General features: G+C 39.2%; 1 pseudogene; it reads left to right on the forward strand.

Moving 5' to 3' along the window:
• Positions 1-3,117: 3,117 nt before the first annotated feature.
• On the forward strand, positions 3,118-4,667 carry LOC112396155 (importin subunit alpha-1 pseudogene; annotated as a pseudogene).
• Positions 4,668-24,801: the final 20,134 nt, after the last annotated feature.

The following is a 24,801-nucleotide window of genomic DNA, read 5'->3' on the forward strand; positions in this document are numbered from 1 at the left end:
AGTGGCAAGACCTGACTTCTGTTCACAAAGGATCATTCTGGCTGCTGTTTTGCAAAATGGGCTATAGAAAGCCACGGGTGGAAGCAGAGAAATCATTCAGGAGAAATTTGCAACAACACAGGTGAGAGTTGATAGTGTCTTGAATCAAAATATCAGAAGTGAGAAGAGTTTGGATTCTGAAATTCTGGATATATTTAGAACTACCAGGAATCACACATAAACAATGATCTCATAAGGTACTTTTGAGATAGTTAACCTTCAAACCCTTCGCTTTAGATTTATTACATTTTAGAGGTGATGAGAGACATTGTAGGGTTGGTTGTTCTTGGTTTTTGATTGTTTTTTTACATCGTAGGTCTTAAAATTCTTTCTTTCCTTTACCTTTATAGCACTGTTCTGGTTTGATCCCTATCTTTCACCCTCCATTTTGTCTCCTTCACTCTATGTCCTTCCCTCATCTTTTCATCCATCCATCCATCCATCCATCCATCCATCAATCCCTTTACCCTTTGGGAACCCGTGATGTACTAAGTTTCAGAACTAGTGCTTGTGATTGAGAGATGAATATAGCTCATAAAAAACTCATAGTCTAATAACGGGGACAGGGAGGTAAACAAGAAAAAGTGAAACAGTTTGACAGGAGCTATGTTAGAGAGATTAAAGAAAAATGTGGCACAAAGAAGATGTTTAACACTATCTGCCTGACAGAGAAGTCTTCATAGTTGAAGTTTTCCCTGTCCCCTTAAATGTAAACATTCACTAATGTTCTGTTCCTTCAACCTTTGTTTTCTTTTTCCTTTTGAGGTCTCATTTGTTCCCACAACTCTATTTATTACCTCCATGACTATATCTTCCAAATCTTTGTCTCTAGCCCTGACCTTTCTTTGAATGCCCTCAATTAAATTGTATCTTCCTGTCACCCCAGACCACAAAAAGCATTCTCCAAGTGGATGCTCAGGTTAGATTAAGCTGCTCTTGAACAAACAAATTTACTGAGGCTTAGAATGTAAATCACGTAATGACTTGCAGCAGCAACAGTCTTTTCAAAAATGACTAAAACAAACTTTTAAATATAAAGCATAGGGCTTCCCTGGTGGCGCAGTGGTTGAGAGTCCGCCTGCCGATGCAGGAATGATTCTATTTATATGAAATATCCAGTATAGAGAAATGCAGAGAGACAGAAAGAAAGACTGAAAGTGGTTGCCAGAGGCAGGGGAGGAGGGGAACTGGAAAGTGACTATTTAAATTGGTACAGAATCTCCTTCAGGGGTGATGAAAATTTTTTAAAATTTTTATTTTATATTGGAGTATAGTTGATTTACAATGTTGTGTGATGATGAAAATATTTTGAAATGATAGCAGTGATGGTTTCATGCCATTGTGAATATACTAAACGCTACCAAATTATACTTTGAAATGGCTAATTTTGTGTTACATGAATTTCATCTCAAAAATATATTGGCACAATAACACGAGATTTAAATGCAATATTCAAAAGTAATGTGCTGTCAAGAATGCAGATTGGGACAGTTCTAATTTTCACATATGTCTAGAGAGAAATGTCAGGCAATTTGATCTTACTATGTAAAGGCTGTTCATCATTAACCTGGTTGAACACTAGAAAAGGAATTTTTTATGAATAAAACAAAGCAACTGACACAGAAGTTTGAGAAGCTTAGATAATTTAAATGAAGACACATTTTCTCTTTTTGGATGACATTTACTGACTGGAAAGTCTGTATTATTATCTTGAGGATTAATGTCTTAAAATGGCATTGCATTGTTGAAGGTACTGTTCTTCATGTGATTCAAACTGCAAAAAAAGTCAGTTCAATAATGCAAATGTATAAATTGATTAAAGTCAGAGTATCTCAGCATATAAATTACTTCCTAGAGGAAAGCATTCATTTTTAGACTAGATATTATTATAAAATGAAAAAATTACAATGTTTTAAAATTATGGACAAATATGCCCATAAACTTATCCTATACTAACACAACTATTATTATCTTGTGTATTCCATTACAACTTTTAAAAATAGGATTCTTTTAAAAAGGATCTTATTTTTGGTCCTCAGAGGCAGAGACCTGAGTTTATCACATTTTCTGTCATAGCAGAGTACATCAGTGGTCTGTTCAAGGCCTTTCTCATTTTATTTTATCTTTCTTCTTCATTTTCAACGCTGCTCCAATTTCACATCCCCTTAGTTATTCTATTCTTTAATCTATGTTCATTGAGTTGTATACATACACACGTTTTGGAAATATATATTGTGCTGTTTTGTGTATCTGTGCTTTTACTTTATATAAATGGTATCATTCAGATCTCATTCACTCCACCTATATTTTGAAGGTACTTTCTTCATAGCGCTATCCTTTGTGCTTTTCAACTCCCCTTTTGAGTTTTTTATTTCAACGATTGTATTTTTCATACTCAGAATCTCCAGATTCGGGCTACTTAGGATTCTGTTCCTGGTTCTTGTTTGTAACATTCTGTTTTGTTCCTTTGTGAATAAATATTTTATTAAAATTTTATTTTACTTAAAATTCTTATTTTAGCCAATCCATTAATTTGGCTTCTTCTACCAAGAAGAAGAAGTGTTGGGTTTGTTGTCTTTCTTCTGTAGAACTTGTGCTCCTCTTGTTGAATTTAGGGAGTAGGTTCCAGGGAGATACGGTAGGGTGGGAAGCCTCTGATGTTGCCGCCTGGGCTAGACCATGCCCTCTTTACATCTCTTCCTCCCCAACACTTGATTTTGCCTTACCTCTCAACGACCCACTGTCTCTCTCCCTCAGGGCACAGTTCTTTCCCGATGATTGCTTGTCTTGGATAAAATCGCCTAGACCAGTGATTCTGTAACTTTAGTGTGCATCGTCGTCATCGGTCATGCTTGTTAAAACATAGACTGCTGGGCCCAACCCCCCCAGAACTTCTGGTGCAGTAAGTTTGCGATGGAGAAGAGTATTTACATTTCTAAGAAGTTACCAGTTGACACCATCCTTGGGCTGACCGTCGTGGATGTTTTGAAGGCAGCCGACCCACAGCCTGTGCACCCCATACCACCTCCTGTGGAAGCTTAAGCTGTCTGTGTAGCTTTCTCCCTTTGTCTCATAACCATGTCCACCAATGAGAATGCTAATTCGCCAGCTGCCTGCCTTAACAGATTCAAGAACAAGGGGAAAGGCAGTACAGAAATGAGGCAGCACCAAATAGAAGTTATTAAGGTGGAGCTGAGGAAAGCTAAGAAGGATGACCAGATGCTGAAAGGAGAAATGTCAGCTCTTTTCCTGATGATGCTACTTCTCCACTGCAGGAAAACCACAACAACCAGGGCACTGTAAGTCTGTCTGTTGATGACGCTGTCAAAGGCACAAATAGCAACAATTTAGAAAGCCAGCTCCAGGCTACTCAAGCTGCTAGGAAAGTGCTTTCTAGGAAAAAACAGCCCCCCATAGACAACATAAGCTGGGCTGGTTTGATTCCAAAATTTGTGACCTTCTTGGGCAGAACTGATTGTAGTCCCATTCAGTTTGAATCTGCTTGGGCCCTCAGTAACATTGCTTCTGGGACATCAGAACAGACCAAGGTTGTGGTAGGTGGAGGTGCTATCCCAGCATTCGTTTCTCTGCTGGTGTCTCCCCACACTCACATCAGTGAACAAGGCTGTATGGGCTCTAGGAAACATTGCAGGTGATGGTTCAGTTTTCCAAGACCAGGTTATCAAGTATGGTGCGGTTGACCCGCTGTTGGCGGTTCCTGATATGTCATCTTTAGGATGTGGTTACTTACATAATCTTACCTGGACACTTCAAATCTTTGTTGCAACAAGAATCCTGCACCCCCCTTAGATGCTGTTGAGCAGATTCTTCCTCCTTTAGGTCGTCTCCTGCAACATGACGATCCAGAAGTATTAGCTGATATCTGCTGGACTATTTCCTACCTTCCTGATGGTCCAAATGAACCGATTGAAAACTGGGGTTGTACCCAAACTTGTGAAGCTTTTAGGAGCTACTGAATTGCCAATCGTGACTCCCGCGCAAAGAGCCATAGGGAATATTGTCAATGGGAGAGATGAACAGACTTAGGTTGTAACAGATGCAGGAGCACTGCTAACAAACTCCAAAACTAATATTCAGAAGGAAGCTACGTGGACAATGTCAAACATCGCGGCTGACCGCAGGACCAGATACAAGTTGTAAATCATGGATTAGTCCCGTTCCTTGTTGGCGTTCTCTCTGAGGCAGACTTTAAGACACAAAAGGAAGCTGTACGGGCTGTGACCAACTATACCCGTGGTGGAACGGTTGAGCAGATTATATACCTTGATTGTTGTGGCATAATAGAGCCGTTGATGAACCTCCCAACTGTGAAAGATACCAAAATTATTCTTGTTATTCTGGATGCCATTTCAAATACCTTTCAGGCTGCTGAGAAACTAGGCGAAACTGAGAAACTTAGTATAATGATTGAAGAATATGGAGGTTTGGACAAAATTTAAGCTCTACAAAACCATGAAAATGAGTCTGTGTACAAAGCTTCATTAAACCTGATTGAGAAGTATTTCTCTGTAGAGGAGGAGGAAGATCAAAATGTTGTGCCAGAAACTACCTCTGAAGGCTATACATTCCAAGTTCAGGATGGCACTGCAGGGAACCTCAACTTTTAGATTGTACATCTGAGGCATAAAGCTGTTTGTTGCCTACTACATTTTGTATAAGTTTGTCTTACTGTTTCTCTACTAAGAACTCTTTTTTTTGTGGTATGCGGGCTTCTCACTGCTGCGGCCTCTCCCGTAGCGGAGCACAGGCTCCGGACGCGCAGGCTCAGCGGCCATGGCTCACAGGCCCAGCCGCTTTGCGGCATGTGGGATCTTCCCGGACCGGGGCACGAACCCGTGTCCCCTGCGTCGGCAGGCGGACTCTCAACCACTGCGCCACCAGGGAAGCCCTACTAAAAACTCTTTTTAAATGTGGTTTGTTATTGTAGTGCTTTTTACAACGAAACTATACTTGAACAGTTCCAAACTGTACATACTGTATGACGCTTCTCCTCTCAATGGGTTTCTTATTTCTATGTGGAATTTCATATCTTGTAGTGTCCTGCAAATAAAGATTAAATTCCACCCTTTACTTCAAAGAAAAAAAAAAGAAGAAGTTACCAGTTGATGCTGATGCTGCCAGCCAGGAACCAAGTTTTGAGAGCTGCTGACTTAATGGGATAAAAGGAGAAGTAAACAAATAATTAGGTGTTGGCCCACCTACGTGCACCTCTTGTGTTCTGCTTTTCCTCACGAGTTCCAGGATCCATCCCTGCCTGGATATTACCCTGAAGCTTCTATTTAGCTCTGGCTGATCCGGGCTGGCTCCTACTGCCTATGATCCAGGACTATGTGAGGTAGGATCAAAGCCCCAACAAGGCAGTTCTATTCCCATGATCATGGTTTTGGACCCTCTTCTGCTCTGGGTTGCCCTTCTTCTCTTCCCTCATTACCCCCACTTGACTGGGACCCAACCAACTTGTTTCCTTAGAGGTTTCTGACAGTCATATGTTTAAAATTTTTTTGATGTATTTACTTTTGACTAATAAAAATTGTATATATTTAAGGTATATAGCATGATGTTTTGATATATGTATAAAATGTGAAACGATTACCACAATCAAACTAATTAACATATCCGTCAATCTTCCATAATTACTATTTTTTTGTGGTGAGAACACCTGGGATTTTCTCTCTTAGCAATTTCAAGTATACAATACATTATTAATATTGTCATCATGCTGTACATTAGGTCCCCAAACTTGTTTATCTTATAACTGAAATTTTTGTCTTGTGATCAATAATCTCCCCTTTTCCCTCCTCCCCCAAGACTCTGGTATCTACCATTCTACTCTCTGTTACTATGAGCTCAACTTCTTTTTTTTAAGATTACATATATAAGTGAGATCATGCAATATTTGTCTCGATTATTTCATTTAGCATAATGTCCTTCAGTCTTATCCATTTTGTCACAAATGGCAGGATTTCCTTTCTTAAAGGCATAATAATAATCAATTGTATATACATACCAAATTTTCTTTACCTGTTCATCTGTTGATGGACACTTAGGTTGTTTCACATCTTGGCTATTGTGAATAATGCTGCAGTAAACATGGGAGTGCAGATGTCTCTTTGAAATATTTTATTTTCTTTGGGTATATACCCAGAGTCAGATTGCTGGATCATATGGTACTTCTATTTTTGAGGAACTTCCTTACTGTTTTCCATAATGGTTGTACCAATTTACATTCTGCACAAGGGTTCCCTTTTCTCCATATTATTACCAATACTTGTTGTCTTTTGCCTTTTGATAATAGCCATTCTAACAGGTGTGAGGTGATATCTCACTATGGTTTCGATTTGCCCTTCCCAGTTGATTAGTGATGTTGAGCATCTTTTCATATACCTATAGGCCATTTATATGTCTTCTTTGGAAAAATGTCTACTTAGGGATTTTTGCACATTTTTAAGTTGAGTTATTGGGATTTTTTGATATTGAGTTGTATGAGTTCCTTACATATTTTGGATATTAACCCCTCATCAAATATTGATTTGTAACTATGTTCTCCCATTCAATAGTCTGCCCTTTCAGTTTGTTAATTGTTTCATTGCCGTGAGGAGGTTTTTAGTTTGACATAATTCCACTTGTTCATTTTTGCTTTTGTTGCCTGTGCTTTTGGTGTCAGATACAAAAATTAATCACCAAGACCAGCGTCAAGGAGCTTAATCCTTATATTTTCTTCTAGGATTTTTATGGATTCAGGTCTTCTATTTAAGTCTTTAATCCACTTTGAGTTCATTTTTGTATGTGGTGTAAGATAAGAATCCAATTTCATTCTTTTGCAGGTAGATATTCAGTTTTCCCAACACCATTTATTGAATAAACTATCCTTTCTCCATTGTATATTCTTTGTGTCTTTGTCAAAAATTAGCGGATGTATATGTGTGGGTTTATGCGATCTCTTTGCTGTTCCATTGGTCCATACGTCTATTTTAATGTCAGTGCCATACTGCTTTGATTACTATAGTTTTGTAGTATAAAGTCAGGAGATGTGATGTCTGAAAATTTTTTGTTCTTGCTTAAGATTTCTTTAGCTGTTTTGGGGTCTTTTCTGGTTCCATATGAATTTAGGATTGGTTTTTCTATTTCTATAAAAATTCCATTGGAATCTTGATGGGGGTTGCATAGATCGTTTTGGGTAGAGTGGACATTTTGACAATATTAAATCTTCCAATCAATGAACATGAGCTATATTTCCATTTATTTGTATCTTCTTTGATTTCTTTCATCCGTGTTTTATAGTTTTCAGCAAACAAATCTTTCATGTCCTTGGTTAAGTTTATTTCTAAATATTTTATTTTACTTTTTTCTTGTTATTGTAAATGGGATTATCTTCTTAATGTCTCTTTTGGATAGTTTGTTGTTAGGGTATAGAAACACAACTGATTTTTATATGTTGATTTTGTATCCTAAACTTTACTGAATTCATTTATTAGTTTTAATAGTTATTTGATGTATAAGATCATGTCATCTGCATGATGTTCTGAGATCCACCCATCTCCTTCTTCTTTGTGCAGCTTCTCTAGGGTCAAGCACAGGTGCAGAGCCAGCATCCTGTGGTAGATTGCTATCTTGTCTGGCCTTCTAATATTTTTATGTATTTTTTAAACGTAACACACCTGTAGATTTATGATGCTTTATTGTCTACCTAGCACCGGTCATTTTAAGGTTTATAGTTATGACACACAATGAGTGTAATGATTTCAGAATACTGTAATATTACATTACTTGGATAAACTATAATTTAGTAATTATCCCTTAATGTTGGACATTTGGAATGCTTTCCATTGTCCCAACATGAGTAATAGCATGAAATGTATTAACTTTTTATACTTACAAAAGTATTTTTGGGTACTTTCTTTTTTTTGTTGTTGTTTCCCTGTATTGTGAGAGTCAAGGCAGCTTTCAGAAGTACTTTAAGTTCTGGGAGAATCTGCCTCTTTGTGTCTGATTCATTTTCTGAGTGGGTGGTGTACTGCTTTAACCTTGTCACTGACAGGAAAGTTCAGATTTTATACTGTAAAAAGAGAAGAGGTCTGTCCTTGCAGTTCTCTTTGACTGAAGTGTTTGCTTTTAGACAATGATCGTACACAGTCTTCCATCAACACGCTGGTACTTGATAGTGTCAGTTCTCCTTTGAATTGAAATAGCAATTTCCTTTGTTCATCTGGACTATTTTTAAACTATGGCAGCTCTTATTTAAAAGCCACAGGTTGTGTTCCAGATTAACCCTGTCCAAATTTGGTAATGATGATTATACCATTGAGGGCAATCAAAATAATCAAATGAAGGAAAAGCACTTATTTTCTAACTTATTTAGCTAAAATGAATGTTCAGATAACATGATTTTAGTTTTCTTATAAACCCATAGCATTTTGGTAAGCAACTTCTGAAAATAGGTTAATGAATCATCATGGGTGGAAACTTGAGAATCTTTGATTTAAAAAGGAACGTTAGCAGTCATTTAAGTCAATCTACAACACAAAAGAAAAACTCATCTACAGGGTGCATGATGGTCTATGATTTTTTGACTAAACCCCTTCCATGGTTAGATTACCACCTTATCAGTCAGCCCATTTATTGACATTTTTGAATAGCTGTAATTAAAAGTTCTCCTTTTATATTTTCTTGAATTGAAACCTGTCTTTTTAACATCTACATAAAGATACACTGACTTCCCTTTGTGCCATACAGAAAAAGGAGTATATCTCATTATCATAGTCTTCTGAATATTTGAAGACATCTATATGGTTTCCTCTTAGTGTTCTCTTCTCTCTTATTTAGGATAAATGTCCTTAGACCATGCAGGCTTTTTTTTTTTCCCCGTAAACTTTAAGATGATGATGTCTATATCCCTAATCATCTCAAACACTTTCCTGGATATTTTCCAGTTCGTCCATGTTCTTAAAACAAGGGTTGTGGGGCATAGTGGCTCACGGACACAGTGGAACCATCTCACATTTCTGTGATCTTGACTTGAGATATTTTCTTTACAAATATCTATCTTAGAGACTTCCTCCAAAGTTTATTATCATGTAAGATTTCCCTGTGATATACCTATAGGTACATATTATTTCCAAGAGTTTTATGTTAGGACATAGTCACCAAGAAATGGCACCTTACTTCTGAGAATTAGGTGTAAAATTGGTAATTATTAAACTCTTTTATAAGGGATATCTCATAAAGCCACATTGCTTTCAATAGGAAATATGGTTTGTAGTAATAGATGAAAAAACATTATCGTTTACACTTGAGAGCTAATCTTTAATCACAGCTTGAGTTTCATGGCTCATGATGTGAGAAAATAAAATCAAAATAAGAATTTGTCAGTACACTATAACTAGCAATAGGCAGTGTTTTGTGCCTAGAAGATTTGTGGTATAATTAGTTTTTAAAGCATATTAGACTTAAACTAAAAGGAATCTTACACATCATACTGTCTTAATTGTACAAGTGACTGACCACTCATTTATCTCAACTATCTGGGAATCATTTGTGTTTTGATAGATTATTCGAGAGGTGATTCTACTCTTTTGTTTTCTTTATTTCTTTTTGTTTTTCTAGTTCCTACTCTACACAGAAAATAGTTTTGATCATTTTGAACATCTTGATTAGATTCAATTAATCTGTCTATTTAATAGAAAACAAAATCAGTTAATGTTTAATGACATTTATTATTCAAGTTAGCCACAAGAGTCAATCTAGCAATTCCCTAAAAGTATAATAATAAAAATCTGTGGTATACATAGTGGTGTGTCTTTTTTATATGATGAATTACATTTTAAGATTTTTTTTAAATTGTGTAATTTACACACAAGTATAATATGTTTTATATATATATACACACACGTGTATATGTGTGTGTGTGTATACATATCCATCCCACATAATCTCGTTGAAGAAATAGATATCATTAGTGTTTAAAAACACCTCACCCCCAATGTGTACACCTCCTGATTTAGCCGTCTTCCCAACAATTGCCCAGTCCAAAACACAATCTTAGCTTTTGTGATAATCACTCCTTTACTTTTATGTTTTTACTATCTCAGTATGTATCCATAGGCAATACTTTACTTAATTTTTTCTATCTTGGGCCTGGGTATAAATACCATTATATTTTTTACATTTTTCTATGGCTTACTGCTTTTGTTCAACACTATGTGTAACACATCCATATGGATATATGCAGCATGTTTCATTTATTTTTACCACTGTATGGGAAAAACATGTACTACTGTATGTATTACAATTTATTTATTCAACTTACTATTGATGTACAATCAGGTTATTTCCAGTTTTTGCTTTGCTTTTTTTGTTTTTATCTATTAAAGACAATGCTGCTAGAAATACTTATTAATATGTCAACTGGCACACAGGTGCAAGAGATTTCCCACCATTTAAATCTAAAAATGGAGGTGCTGGATTGTAAGGTATGTGAATGTTCAGCTATACCACATCAGGCCAAACTATTTTCAAAATAATTATATCAGCCACGTATGAAAGTGTTTCTTATCCCATATCCTTGCAAATACTTGATGTTGTCAGACTTTAAAAGTTTTTACCATTCTGGAGGATGTGCTCTGTACTTCCTTGTGATTTTAATTTGCAAATCTCTGATTACTAGTGAAATTGAGCCTCTTTTCAAGGGTCTTTTTGAGTGTCCTTTATTTTCGAAGCGCCTGATTAGACTTTTTCCTTTTTAACTCATAGACTTAAAAATAATATTCTTGATATTAGTCATTTATTATTACGCATGCTGCAAACATCCTTTACTAATAGAATTTTTAGTACATTAAATTTTTTTTTGAATTGAAGTTTTTAATTTTAATGCAATTGAATATACCAATCTTTTCTTTTTTTTTGGTCAGCATGTATTTAATTTTGAGTTCTGTTTAAAAATTTTTTCTTCTCTACCTTGAGGGCATGAAAATAATTTTTTCTAAAAGGTTTACTGCTTTGCCTTCAACTATTATATGTCTTTGAACAGCAGGAAACATATCTACCAGTGGTAAGCATGGACAAATTAAAAACAAATATTTCCATGTCTTCATCCTAAACATAGGATATTTGGTATTTATGGAAGAGATGTACTGTCTATTTAGTGCTTGAAACCAAGTTTTAAATTATATAACTTGTCTCTGATGGTTTTTTTTTTTACTTCTTTATGTTTAATTGCTTAGAGACAAACTGAAGCAAATATCTGATTCTTTTAATATGTATTGTTATATTTCACAGTACCAGATAATTTCTGGAAAGTGCTAGAAATGGTAATTCCAAATCGTGCAGAACACCTGCTTCCCTGAAGATTCCGGAAGACACCACTCAGGCATACACAAATCCTTTCTAAAGTCACATTAACAGCTAGAACATATGACAACCGAGTGTCACTCTCAGAAGGAAATTCCTTCTTTTTAAAACTTTCTATTCAGGTGATGATAAATAATCCCCTTTTAGCATAAAAATGTAAAATGAACATTTAAGTTCATGAAAATATTCCTCATAAGAGGTTTAGTTTGGTCTCTTGCTTTCTGGTGTTGTGTCTAAGGAGTCTGTATAATCCAAGGTCACAAACATTTACTCCTATGTTTTCTTCTTAGAGTTTCACAGTTCTAGCTCTGAGATTCAGTCTATGAACGAGGGGGTCCAACTTCATTCTTCTGCACATGAGGATATCTAGTTTTTCCACCACCATTTGTTGAAAAAACGATTATCTCCCTACTGAATTGCTTTAGCACATTTGTTGAAAATCAATTAACCACAAATTTAAGAGTTTGTTTCTGAATTCATATGTTTCATTGATCTATATGTCTATCTTCGTTACCACACTGTCTTGATTACCATAGCTTTGATTTGAGTTTGAAATCAGGAAGTGTGCTTCAACTTTGTTCTTCTTTTTCAAGATGTTTTAGTTATTCTTGGTCCCTTGTATTTCCACATGTATTTTAGGAAAGGAATTATCATTAAAAAAGTTTTCTGGGATTTTGATAAAAATTGCATTGGATCTGTAGATCAATTTGGGAAGTATTTTCACCTAATACTGTTAAGTCCTCTGAGTCATGAATATGAATGTCTTTCCATTTATTTGTCTTCAATTTCTTTCAACAATGTTTTATAATTTTTGAGTATGTTTTGCACTTCTTCTGTTAACTTTATTCCCGTGTGTATATGTATACATATATATATATGTATATATATTTTTGACGCCATTGTAAATGACATTTGTTTTTAAAATTTCATTTTGGATTGTTCATTGCTAGTGTATAGAAGTGCAATTGATTTTTGTATATTGATCTTTTATCTTGCAATCTTGCTGAATTAATTTATTACTTCTAATAATTTTTGTGGGTCTCCTAGGGCTTCCTATATATAAGATCATGTCATCTACAAATAGGAATAGTTTTAACCTTTTCTTTTCAATCTGCCTTTTATTTTTCTTTCCCAATTGCCCTGGCTAGAACCTCCAGTAAAATGTTGAAGAGAAGTGGCAAAAGTGGACAGCCTTGTTTTGTTCCTGCTCTTAGAGGGAAAGCATCCAGTCTTTCACTATTAAGTACGATATTAGCTGTGGGGTTTTGCCCTTTATAAGACTGAGGAAGTTTCCCTGTATTCCAAATTTGCTGAGTGTTTTTATCACGAAAGAGTGTTGGATTTAGTCAAATGCTTTCTCTGCATTATTGAGATGATAATATATTTTCTTTCCCTCTATTATATTGATGTGGTGTGTTACATTAATTTATTTTCAGATGTTAAAGCAATTTGCTTTCCTGGGATAAATCGCACTTAGTAATGGTATATAATCTTTTTTATATGTTTTAGATTTGGGTTTCTAATATTTTGTTGAGAAGTTTTACATCAAAATTTATAAGAAATATTCATCTGTAGTTTATTGTGATGTCTTTGTCTGGTTTTGTATCAGGGTAATACTGACCTCATAGAATGAGTTGGGAAATATTCTCTCCTCTTCTATTTTTAGAAGAACTTGTGAAGAATTGGTATTTATTCTTCTTTAAAGGCTTGATAGACTTAATCAGTGAAGTCATTTGAGCCTGGGCTATACTTTTTGGGAAGTTTTAAAATTATTAATTCAGTGAATTCCCTGGTGGTCCAGTGGTTAGGACTCTGTGCTTCCACTGCAAGGGGAACAGGTTCAATCCCTGGTTGGGGAACTAAGATCCCGTGTGCCATGCAGCCAAAACAAAACGAAACAAAACTATACTTCAATAAAAAATTGAAAAAATTACTAATTCAGTTTTATGCTTATTATAGATCTACTCAGATTTTCAAACTTTTTCTTGAGTAAATTTTTGTAGTTTGTTTTTTGCAGGAATTTCCCCATTTCATCTAATTTTGTCAGTGGATTAACTCTTATGGGGTATTTTCTTCATGGTACTTTGAAGTTAAAGGAAGGTTCTGAGCAGTTTAGTTAACTGTTTGGAATGGAGTTTTGATAAAGAACACCAAAGCCATCCCAAATCTGGTGAACTAAGCAGATATATAATTCCATACCGGCTGTGGATCACCCTTTTTCTTTAGGAATTGAAGTCTCTATTACTCTAGGCTATGCAGAGGATGACCAAGGGTAGGGGGGTAAGGGGGACAAGACATGTTTATATTCAGTCTCTTTGCTCAAGAGTTTTTTTTTTTTCTCCCCGAGGCTATGTTTCAAGGATTTCTTGAGTCCTGTGATAATACAAGGCTCTAGAGAACTAGTTTTTATGACTAGATTGGATTGAGTGAAGATGAGGAAACAGCTATGGTTCTGTCTTTATGGAGGAAGGCCTCTTTTAATCATCCTTTTCATGCAAGATATGTATAACTCTTGGTTCACAGAGATACATTTTACCCAGACCTAGTTTTCTGTATGGCTTAGGGCTATGGATTTTCCAAATCTATCAGGGTTATATCTGGTCCTGTGTTACCTGTCTGAGGAAGCAGCTTTAGTCAGTCTTCTTGGCCAGAGTGTACCTAGCTGAGGCCAATTATGCAGAGTCAGTCCAGGTGTGTCAACAACGTAATAGGTTCCAGAGGATTTGAGAGCTTAGCATGTGGGATTCAAGCCTGGGGAGCCAGCAGGTCTGGAGGTCAGAGCTTACCGGTGAGTTCAGATGCATGGTACACAGGAGAGTCTCCTTTGATCCATCTCAAGGAGGGGATTTAATGTTTTTCTTCTCATAAATAAGCTTCTGGACTTCAGGAGTTTTAGTCCAAATGTCACAGAATTGCTTGTGACTGGTTCCTGGCAGCACTGGGAACAGCTGTGCCGAGTTGCCTTGTATCGGGAAGCCTGCTGGGAAATTTATCCAAATGTCCTCCAAGGAAGACAGAGTTCTGGGAAGTAAGTGATTATGTGGGTCTTATGTTAGTGTTGGAGTGAAGTGCAGCCAGGAGCCAGCTCACATTTATGTTCATCCAGAGAGAATGGACCATTCCTAGGAATTATTCAGTCTGGAAATGTTTAACTGTGAGAAAATCATTCCGTTTTCATTTCAGAGATTTATGCCTGTCCTTGTATCAGAGCTGGCAAACTTGGGGGTTTTGGAGATGACTTAAAGCCTATTTGTGAGCTTTGTCCAAACCTGGGTGACTGTAGGCCTATTATTTTGGGCAACGGGTTTTCCACAGCCATCCTGGAAGGGCTGCAGCAGGGTGTTGTCATTGGAAGTCAATAGGTGTGGTTAGAGGTTACGGGGAAGGGAGGAGAGGCCGGTAAAAATGACATCAGTCCACTCCTCTTCCCATCTGGCTTTCAAATGGAATCTGTGTCTCCCTAAATAGTCTAATAAATTTGGGGTATTAGATTTTTTTCTCTCCCTTGCTTGGAACGTCTGGCTTCTGGCTCTTAGGCTTGTCAGGGAGTGAAATTTCCTTTACATAAATTGTGTGTGTGGCTTTGAATCTAACCTAGATCTCTCTTCTCCAGGTGTTTTTTTTCAGTAGGTTCTCTCTCTTCCTTCAGTCATCTTTCTCAGGACTGAGAAAGGCCAGGCTAACCATTTATGTACATTCCAGGAAAAGCCTCATGTTGGTCGATGGAGATTTTGCTCTGGAGATTTTGAAAGCTCTGACAACTGCTGGTTCAACTTCTGTGTTCTGGCTGTTTCCTTGCACTCCTGCCCAAATTCCTTCTCTTACTCTGCCCCCCATCCCTCATTCAACTTTTCACATCCTAGTAACAGATCATAGGTATTTCATATGCTATTCTAGCTCTATGGATACTCTATGTATTCAATGAGTTTTATGTCCTTGATATTTTAATGCTATTTATTCTAGTTACTGAATTATTATTATTTTTCCTCTTTTTAAATGCTAGCCATACAAAAATGTAGATTCATAAATTGTACCAACTAACAAGTTGTATTAGAATGACTGACAATAGCAGTATTAAGGAACTTTGGGGGGAAAAACTGCAGTCATTATCACGCTAACCTCTTAATTTTTACACATTACATTTTAGTTTTTGAAGATGTAATTTTCCAGTTTATGTATTGTTTCATATTCCACTTTTTCCAAGTAATTATTATTTTTATATCTATTATATTTAATGGACATAATGACTTTCTATCATACATGTGACATGTATGAGCAATTCATTGATCATAGAATATTTAGGTTAATTTTAATTTCCTTCCTTCCTCCCTCCCTCCCGCCCTTCCTTTCCTTTATTAAAGATACATTTGCAATGGACCTCTTATTAATGTAGCTTTTTGCTTTTGTTAAATTTATTTCCTTAGGCGTCATTCCTATGAATATGGTTGCTGGATAAAGAATATGGACATAAATGGTTTTGCAAACAAAAATATGTTTAAAACTTTTAATGCTTCCAGCTGTGTAAGTCTATACAAGTTTCACCATGGCTTTGAGCATCGTGTATTATAATTTAAAATATGTTTTACTATGTTGACGTAATTAAATTATTGCTTTGTAGTTTGCTTTAATTTGCTTTTCTTTTAGAATGAGAAAGCAAGACATTTTTTATTTTGTGTTTGCACTTTGTATTTTCTTTTGTACGAATTCTGTTTATATTATAAGGTGTATTTCTCTTTTCCCTCCATCCCGAGAGTCTAAAAGCAAATTCTACCGAAAGATAAGGAATTTTATAACTTTTGTATTAAACATTATTTAATATATTTATATTTAAATATTATATCTCTTTAGATATATTTATACTACAAATACTTTTAACTACATAGAATCTAGGTTAAATTCTCCAAAAAATCCACAAGCTTGATTAAATTTAAATTTTGATAAGGGATTATTTTCCTTTTTTTTGCAGTTAAGGAGATTACATTGCATTTTATTTCACTCTTAGACATGTATTTTGAATAGTATAATGGAGTGCTTTGATACATTATAATTGTTGAGTTGAAAATGATAATTGAGGAACTGACTTTTGGAACAACCTTCATCCATTCACTTTTCTTTACTGAGCCTCTGCTTGAACTAGATATCGTTTGGTACTAGGAACTAAATGGTGAATTGACCTCTAACCTTTCCCTCAGAGAACTCTGTGGTCCAGTTTGAGAGCAAGGATGATAGATAATGGATGTGCTATGGTAGGAGAAATACAGTCAAGAAAAACCCATAACCAGTTGAGTCCCCAAAACCCAAAGGAAGCCAGCTCAGTGTGAAGGGGATGCATCTAACCTAATTTGGGGAGTTAGAGTTGGCCTCCTGGATGCAACAGCTTTTAAACTGAGATCTGAAGTGTGAGCAAAAGTTCCTGCTTCACGTCAAAAGGCTTTATACATCCCCACTGTGTTGCTCTGGTGACTATTATTGTTATTATTTTTGGTCTCTATGGGTGGGTACTAATACGTAGTTTTTGTCTTTTCTCAGAAGATAGGCACCATGAGAAAAGAGTCCAGCCTTATGGAGAGAAGCCAGGCAGAAGCCCTGAAGGCTAGACTCCTCTACCAGGATGTTTGCTTGGCAGCTCAGCGTCTTGACCTTCTCCTTCGAAAAGGAAATGCTCACAAAGAGGTTTTCAAGCCTCATGTCCTGGCCCTCAGGGATGCGGTTCAGCAAGTCTGCATTAAACTCATGTTCCTTCACCCAGTGGATTATGGGAGGAAAGCAGAAGAGCTGTTATGGAGGAAAATGTACTCTGACGTTGCTGTATTGCTGTTGAGGACCAAAAGAAAACACGTGGACACCTTCAAACAGTGGGAAGGCCCCTTGCGGGCTCAGCTGAAGGGCAGCCTCAGGTTCTATGACCATGTCTTCCTGTTCCTGCAGGAGCACGCTATGAGCTGAGGTTACTAAGCTACACTGATTGGCCTTACAGTGTTATCCACTTGATTGACTGCAAGAAAGCAGGTCCTGCCTCAGAAGAAGAGGTGGCCTGGGTGTGAACCGCCTCCCACCGCTGTCGGCTGTACCTGGGAGACTTGTTCCACTTTCAGAATGAGTTCCCAGCCCTGGCCACCAAGGACTTGGTGGAGAGGTGTTACACCGCGCCGTGTCAGTGGCCCTGCACATGGGCATGCCCTTCAACCAGCTGGGGGCTCTCACAGGGAGTAAGTACTATGACATTGAAGCCACGTACTTCTACCAGCGCTGCCTCCGCTCAGGAGTGCCTTTTAAAGGGGCATCGTGGAACCTCAAAGGATTCTATGACCACGCGGGAAAAAGGTACAGCCAGCTGAAAAGGTACCAGAGAAAGAAGCTATCTCCCAGCCAGAGGCAGTGTTGGGATAACAAAAGGCTGCTGGTTAGCTTCCTCTACCTTCACAGCCTCTTGCAGCCTCAGCGGAAATTCAAAGCAACCAGGCTTATGGCCCTGTGCCAGCTGGTTCTGGAAGACTTCCGTCTCTGCCTTTCCTATAGGCCGTGCCCATCCGACCTGAGCCAAGCCTCCAGAGAAATCCCCCAAGGGGCTATCTGTTCCTCCCAGACCTCCTCATCTTCCACATGGTGGTTCTTTGCCTCATGAGTGTGCACAGCCCGAGGACAACAGGCTCGAAGCAGCACAGGCCAGTGGTCACCTTCACCTTGACCCTTTTTTCCCATTTAATTCAACATGTGACTACCCGCATCCAGGCTGAGCTCCGGAAAGGGAAGCTGACTCCAGACGTGGATGTCCCCAGGGACAAGGAAGATCAACAGAAGATAGAAGCTGGGCAGGAACAAGACCTTCCAGCCCCCTGCCCTGGGCCCCACCACAGCAAATCTCAGAAGAACCACAGGTCATCTTACGATTCCAGGGAGGGTTACAACTCGGAAGCCAGTTTTCATTCTTGCTGTGACTCAGATGAGATAGATGAAGATGAAGACAAATCCTTATGCTCACAAGCCAGCTCAGAAATCAGTAGTGAAACTACTTATTCAGACACAACTGATGAAGAGGAAAGTGGCTCCCTGAATCCAGAAGCAATGCAGGAGCATGGGTCCAAATCCAAAGGTCAAGTTGCCCATCCGGTGGTAAGTTGAAGACACGTCAACCTCCCAGTCGTCTATTAGGTCACTTAAAAACAGGAAGTTCTGCTAACCTGCCAGCCACGTTGAGCCACAGGCTCCCAGTAAAACGTGGCTTGTACTTGACTCCTGTCTTCAGCCACAGTTTTCTGATGCCTCCAGCAATGCATCTGGCACAGAGGATGGTGTGAGCAGCTTTCCTGAGACAGAGCCTCCCGCTGGCTCCTACTTGGGGCAGAAGGCCTCCATCAGCCAGTCTTGCAACAATCTCCAGACCGTTCAAAAGAAATTGCAGATCCTCTCTGCAGAGGGCCCGCTGCCCACCGTCAAGGTGATCCTAGGCTGGCTCCGCACCAACCACAGCCTCCTCACCTCACAGTGGCGGAGTCCACTTAGCCTGTGGGGTCCCCTGTCTGTGCTGCTGAACCTGCTGCCCTCCGTGGGAGATCTTCAGGAGCCAGGCCTGGGCCTGTCCCACCATCTCCGTGATCTACTGCAGAGCTGTAAGGGCCCAAACCTTCCCAGGTTCCTGCAGCTCCCTGAGGACATTGCCCTGGGCCAGCACTCGCCCCGGCAGGCTTCCCAGGAGACGGCTGGCTTGGAGCAAGACCCACCTCTACTCAGCTCCCAGGATGAAGCTGCTCTGTGCATCTGTTTCCTCAGAAGCTTTGGCCACTTTGCAGCGACACTCCCTGGACAGTTCCGAGGTTCAACTTTAATTTGGGGGTCTTTGTGAGCTCTGGATTTGAAGGACCAGACAACCCGTCTCAGCAGTTTCTAGAGAGAACTTCAAGGATCAGATTTTCTAAAGGCATAGTTCAGCTCTGGCTTCAGAGTGAAGTGGTGCAGCCGGAGAAGATCCTCAGGCACCTACCTCCAGATTCAGTCAGCTTTGACCCCGTACCTGTTCCTTGACCCTCGGGCCCTCTGTGAGCATCTTCCATCATCGAGCAGCTTGCCACCAGTGGTAAGTTTCTCCTCATCACACCCAAGATCGTGGTCGACATATTGTACGTCCTGAGGAGGGAAAACTGCTGGGCTTTGGCAGCCATCACCTTCCTAGAGGATGAGCTGAAGAGAGGGAACCAGTATATTTTCTGCCAGTCCTTTGTGTCTACGAGGTTAGTGAGGCCCAGGATGACCAGGCCAGACTCTGATGCCTGGGACCTCTATGACATTCTTGAGTTCTGCAAAGGTCTGCTGGACTCCTCCCAGCCAGGGACCCCTGACCCCAGCAGCATGATAACAATCATCACGGGCATCTGGACAACCCTAGGAATTTCTCGTACCCACTGTAGCTGGTGCTGGGAACAGCAATTGAAGCTGGTGTGGAAATCAAGAACATCCGGCGCTTCCACAGGGAGTGGAAGATGGTCAGCTGACATCACATCTCCCTTCTTCCTCCTTCAGCACTTAACACATCAAACTCAATCTGTTCACCTCTCTTGTTCCCACCTAATGTTAAAGGTAGCCATTGGTTAAACTCATATCTGTACCTACTATTGGTAGAGTCTCAGTGTACTGACTGCCAGGGGCTTTGTGTTTCCTTCTTTGTCATCTTGGCTTGATATCATGTTCTCTGTCTGAAAAACAGATTAAACTAATTCAGTGCTTAATGTTTTTATGGTAAAACATCAAGTTAAGGAAGAATTTCCGAGTCCCCGCTCAGCCGGTGGAACTATAATTTGCTTTGCTCTGTTTTGTGACATGAAATTTTTTAATGCTATTTTATTGTGATGGATCATGCCTATTATGTAAGGTAGGCCTTTGCCATCTGTGAAAACTCGATAAATGGAAAGCTAAAGTTTTGATTGGAATGAAGGGTTTTATTGCAATTTTCGGCCTCATCTTCACCTTCTTCCATGCTCCATTCAGGTTTTTCCCTTTTGGCTAGGAGTAGGTCGGTACGATCAGCTGATTTGGTTCTGCTTTCGATAATCTGGGAGTAGGTATTTCATGGTACAATATTGGTATTTTTTTCTCACATCTGCTCAAAGTTTCCAATTTGGCTACCATGACATTGTCTCTTGCTTTTTTTCTGGCTCTCAGATATCTTTTGGGACCTCTTGTCAACCTCCTACTTTATATATACTCCACAGAGAGTTCTTTTCCTGCCATTAGCAGAGCTTGAACGTGGACCCTGTAACTATTGGATACAAGTTAAAATCTACCACTTCACTCAGACTGGCATGCATTAAGTGTTAACACTAATCTGCCACCCTCCTCCCGTCCACAATAAACCATCACATTGCAAGGCCAAACTTAGTATTCTTTCAGGATCCCAGGTTCTTGAGACATCTGAATCCTCCTCTTTCTGGGTATACTCCTCACTAACTCAGCCTCAAATCCAATTGCTCCCTTCAGAAGCAGAGAAATTACCTTCTGAGCTTTTTCCTGACTCACGGATTCTCATTTCTCAGTTGTTCTAAGCTGCGCCTTTGTGTTTCAGTTAAACTTCTGTCACTTCCCCTTTTCCATGCTTTTCTAAGCACTTTATTACATTTATTAGAAAAATTTCAATAAATGAGAGAAAACTAAAAAAAGAGAAAAAACCCAAAGGTCATTTCACCCTAACATTAGCATTTTTGTTTTCAGTTATTTATAACTTGTCATGTTTCCTCTGCATGCATATTTTTCCTAGTTGTAATTATATTCTATAAACATCTTTTCAGCCTCCTTTTCTTCAGATTACAGACACTTCTTATATTATTGCATTATCTTCATTGTTCCTGTAATAGCTCCTTCCTATTATTGTTAGCTTAAGCATTCATCTTTCTTTTCTAATGTTTTTAGTATTAAATCATTAATAATTACTAAAGATCTTTGTATCTGTTGGGATTAGTTCCTTAGGATAGGTGACCAGAAATTGATTTACTGAATTAAAAGGTATAAATATATATATGTACATAAATTTTACATGTGTGCATATATATTTATATGTACATATGCATATAAATGTAACTTTTATGAAACATTGCCAAATGGCTTTCCGAGAAAGGAATTTAGTTCCCAGAGGGGAGTAAACATTTTACATAGTTTTATAGTCACATTTTTCACCAAGTATGTTATGATCATTTTCTTCTTTTTTTAAGGTGATTTTTAAAAGTGACCATGATACGGATATACAATAATTTGCTAAACCATTGTCCTGCTTTTGGATATTTATTTCTACACTTTTTTCTGGTTACAAATAATGTAAATAAATTTTTATATATGTCTTTGATTATTAGAGTAAATTCCTAGAAGTAGAATTGGTGAGGCAAAGAATCAGAATGCGTTAAGGCCCTTAATTATACAAAATAATAATGATAATGATACTGAATCGGCCTCCTAAAAGGTTGTAAGGACTCCTACTCCCAAGAGTACAAGTGTACTTATTTCATTGCATTCAATTCAGAGAATTTCAATTTTTTTTCTTGCCAGCTTGAAAAGTGAAATTTTCATTGTATTATTGACAGTAGGAGATTGAAATAAATAGCTTAGTGCTGTATTTTAAGGTTTTTTGCTCATGTCTCTTTTTACTTACAATTTTTTTCTTATTTCTTATTGTTATAATCTACAACCAACCTAAAACATATGAGAGCAAAAATTTAATTGCACCCTAAATACGATAGCCTAAGCCAGGTAGCTGACTGCACTTATGGTCTTTGCCTTGCTTGCTGTAACCTGCCAGGTAGAGTGTTATATTCATATGAGAGAGCTGATAATACTGACGGCTTGAGAGGAGGGAAAAAGTAACTCAAAGTACGCAATGGAGCAGAAGAGAATAAGAGAACAAGAATAAACTATTTTATTTTATTTTATTTACATCTTTACTGGAGTATAATTGCTTTACAATGGTGTGTTAGTTTCTGCTTTATAACAAAGTGAATCAGTTATACATATACATATGTCCCCATATCTCTTCCCTCTTGCAGCGCCCTCCCTCCCACCCTCCCATTCCCACCCCTCCAGGCAGTCATAAAGCAACGAGCTGATCTCCCTGTGCTATGCGGCTGCTTCCCACTAGCTATCTACCTTACAATTGGTAGTGTATATATGTCCATGCCTCTCTCTCGCTTTGTCACACCTTACCCTTCCTCCTCCCCATATCCTCAAGTCCATTCTCTAGTAGGTCTGTGTCTTTATTCCTGTCTTACCCCTAGGTTCTTCATGATCTTTTTTTTTTTTCTTAAATTCCATATATATGTGTTAGCATACGGTATTTGTATATCTTCTTGGATCCATCCCTTGATCATTGTGTAGTGTCCTTCTTTGTCTCTTCTAATAGTCTTTATTTTAAAGTCTATTTTGTCTGATACGTGAATTGCTACTCAGGCTTTCTTTTGGTTTCCATTTGCATGAAATATCTTTCTTCATCCCCCTACTTTCTGTATGTGTCTCTAGGTCTGAAGTGGGTCTCTTGTAGACAGCAAATATATGGGTCTTGTGTTTGTATCCATTCAAGGAAAAAAAAGAAAAAAATTTAAAAAAATAAACAGACGGATAGAACCCTAGGACAAATAGTGGAAGCAAAGCTATACAGACAAAATCTCACCCAGAAGCATACACATACACACTTACAAAAAAGGAAATGGGGAAAAAATCATAAATCTTCTTTTCAGAGTCCACCTCCTTAATTTGGGATGATTCATTGTCTATTCATGTATTCCACAGATGCAGGGTACATCAAGTTGATTGTGGAGCTTTAATCCGCTGCTTCTGAGGCTGCTGGGAGAGATTCCCCTTTCTCTTCTTTGTTCTCACAGCTCCCAGGCGTTCAGCTTTGGATTTGGCCCCGCCTCTGCGTGTAGGTTACCGGAGGGCGTCTGTTCTTCGCTCAGACAGGACGGGGTTAAAGGAGCCGCTGATTCGCGGGCTCTGGCTCACTCAGGCCGGGGGGGAGGGAGGGGCACGGAGTGCAGGGCGGGCCTGCGGCGGCAGAGGCCGTCGTGACGTTGCACCAGCGTGTGGCGTGCCGTGCGTTCTTCCGGGAGAGTTGTCCCTGGATCCCGGGACTTTGGCAGTGGCGGGCTGCATAGGCTCCCCGGAAGTGGGGTGTGGATAGTGACCTGTGCTCGCACACAGGCTTCTTGGTGGCGGCAGCAGCAGCCTTAGCGCCTCATGCGCGTCTCTGGGGTCCACGCTTTTAACCACGGCTCGTGCCAGTCTCTGGAGCTCCTTTAAGCAGCGCTCTTAATCCCCTCTCCTCGTGCACCAGGAAACAAAGAGGGAAGAAAAAGTCTCTTGCCTCTTTGGCAGGTCCAGACTTTTCCCCGGACTCCCTTCCCGGCTAGCCGTGTTGCACTAGCCCTTTCAGGCTGTGTTCACGCCTCCAACCCCAGTCCTCTCCCGGCGCTCCGACCGAAGCCCGAGCCTCAGCTCCCAGCCCCGCCCGACCCGGTAAGTGAGCAGACAAGCCTCTCAGGCTGGTGAGTGCCGGTCGGCCCTGATACTCTGTGCGGGAATCTCCTCGCTTTGCCCTCCGCACCCCTGTTGCTGTGCTCTCCTCCGCGGCTCCGAAGCTTTCCCCACTCCGCCACGCGCAGTCTCCGCCCGCGAAGGGGCTTCCTAGTGTGTGGAAACGTTTCCTCCTTCACAGCTCCCTCCCACTGGTGCAGGTCTCGTCCCTATCCTTTTGTCTCTGTTTATTCTTTTTTCTTTTGCCCTACCCAGGTACGTGGGGGGTTTCTTGCCTTTTGGGAGGTCTGAGTTCTTCTGCCAGCGTTCGGTAGGTGTTCTGTAGGAGTTGTTCCGCGTGTAGACGTATTTCTGGTGTATCTGTGGGGAGGAAGGTGATCTCCGCGTCTTCCGCCATCTTCCCCAGCAGTCTCAGAATAAACTATTTTAAAAAATGCAAACAGAATTGTTTTTCTGATAGGAGATATATGGTGTTATCACATATGAAAATAAATGGGCATTCATCATTGTGGAAGATCCTCTCTTCAGGAAGCTTGGATGGGAGGCTCCAAATTACATTTGGGAGGTTCTAGTCTAAATAATATGAATGGAGTGAGGGCAAAAAAGCTAAGGCAGTGTTAACTAATTGTCAACACAGTAGACATTGTGTTGTGTCTCACAGTGGGTTTTGGTTCTTCCAAGCCCCAGAGCCAGCCCAATTCTCATCCTTACTGCTAAAAATGAATCATTTCAAAATGTCTTGGCAGCTACTGATGCTGATGCAGGGCAGAAAGCAGCCATTGTAGCAGCAGCTACACCACCATAGTTTTGCTAATTTTCGATTTTTTTTTTTTTGCATGTAGGAATCATTCTCCCTAAGAAAGCTTCCTTTTGGGTTCTGTGATATTT

Source organism: Neophocaena asiaeorientalis, unplaced genomic scaffold (assembly GCF_003031525.2).
Source record: "Neophocaena asiaeorientalis asiaeorientalis breed wild unplaced genomic scaffold, Neophocaena_asiaeorientalis_V1.1 scaffold66, whole genome shotgun sequence".
In the NCBI taxonomy this organism is placed as follows: Eukaryota; Metazoa; Chordata; class Mammalia; order Artiodactyla; family Phocoenidae; genus Neophocaena; species Neophocaena asiaeorientalis.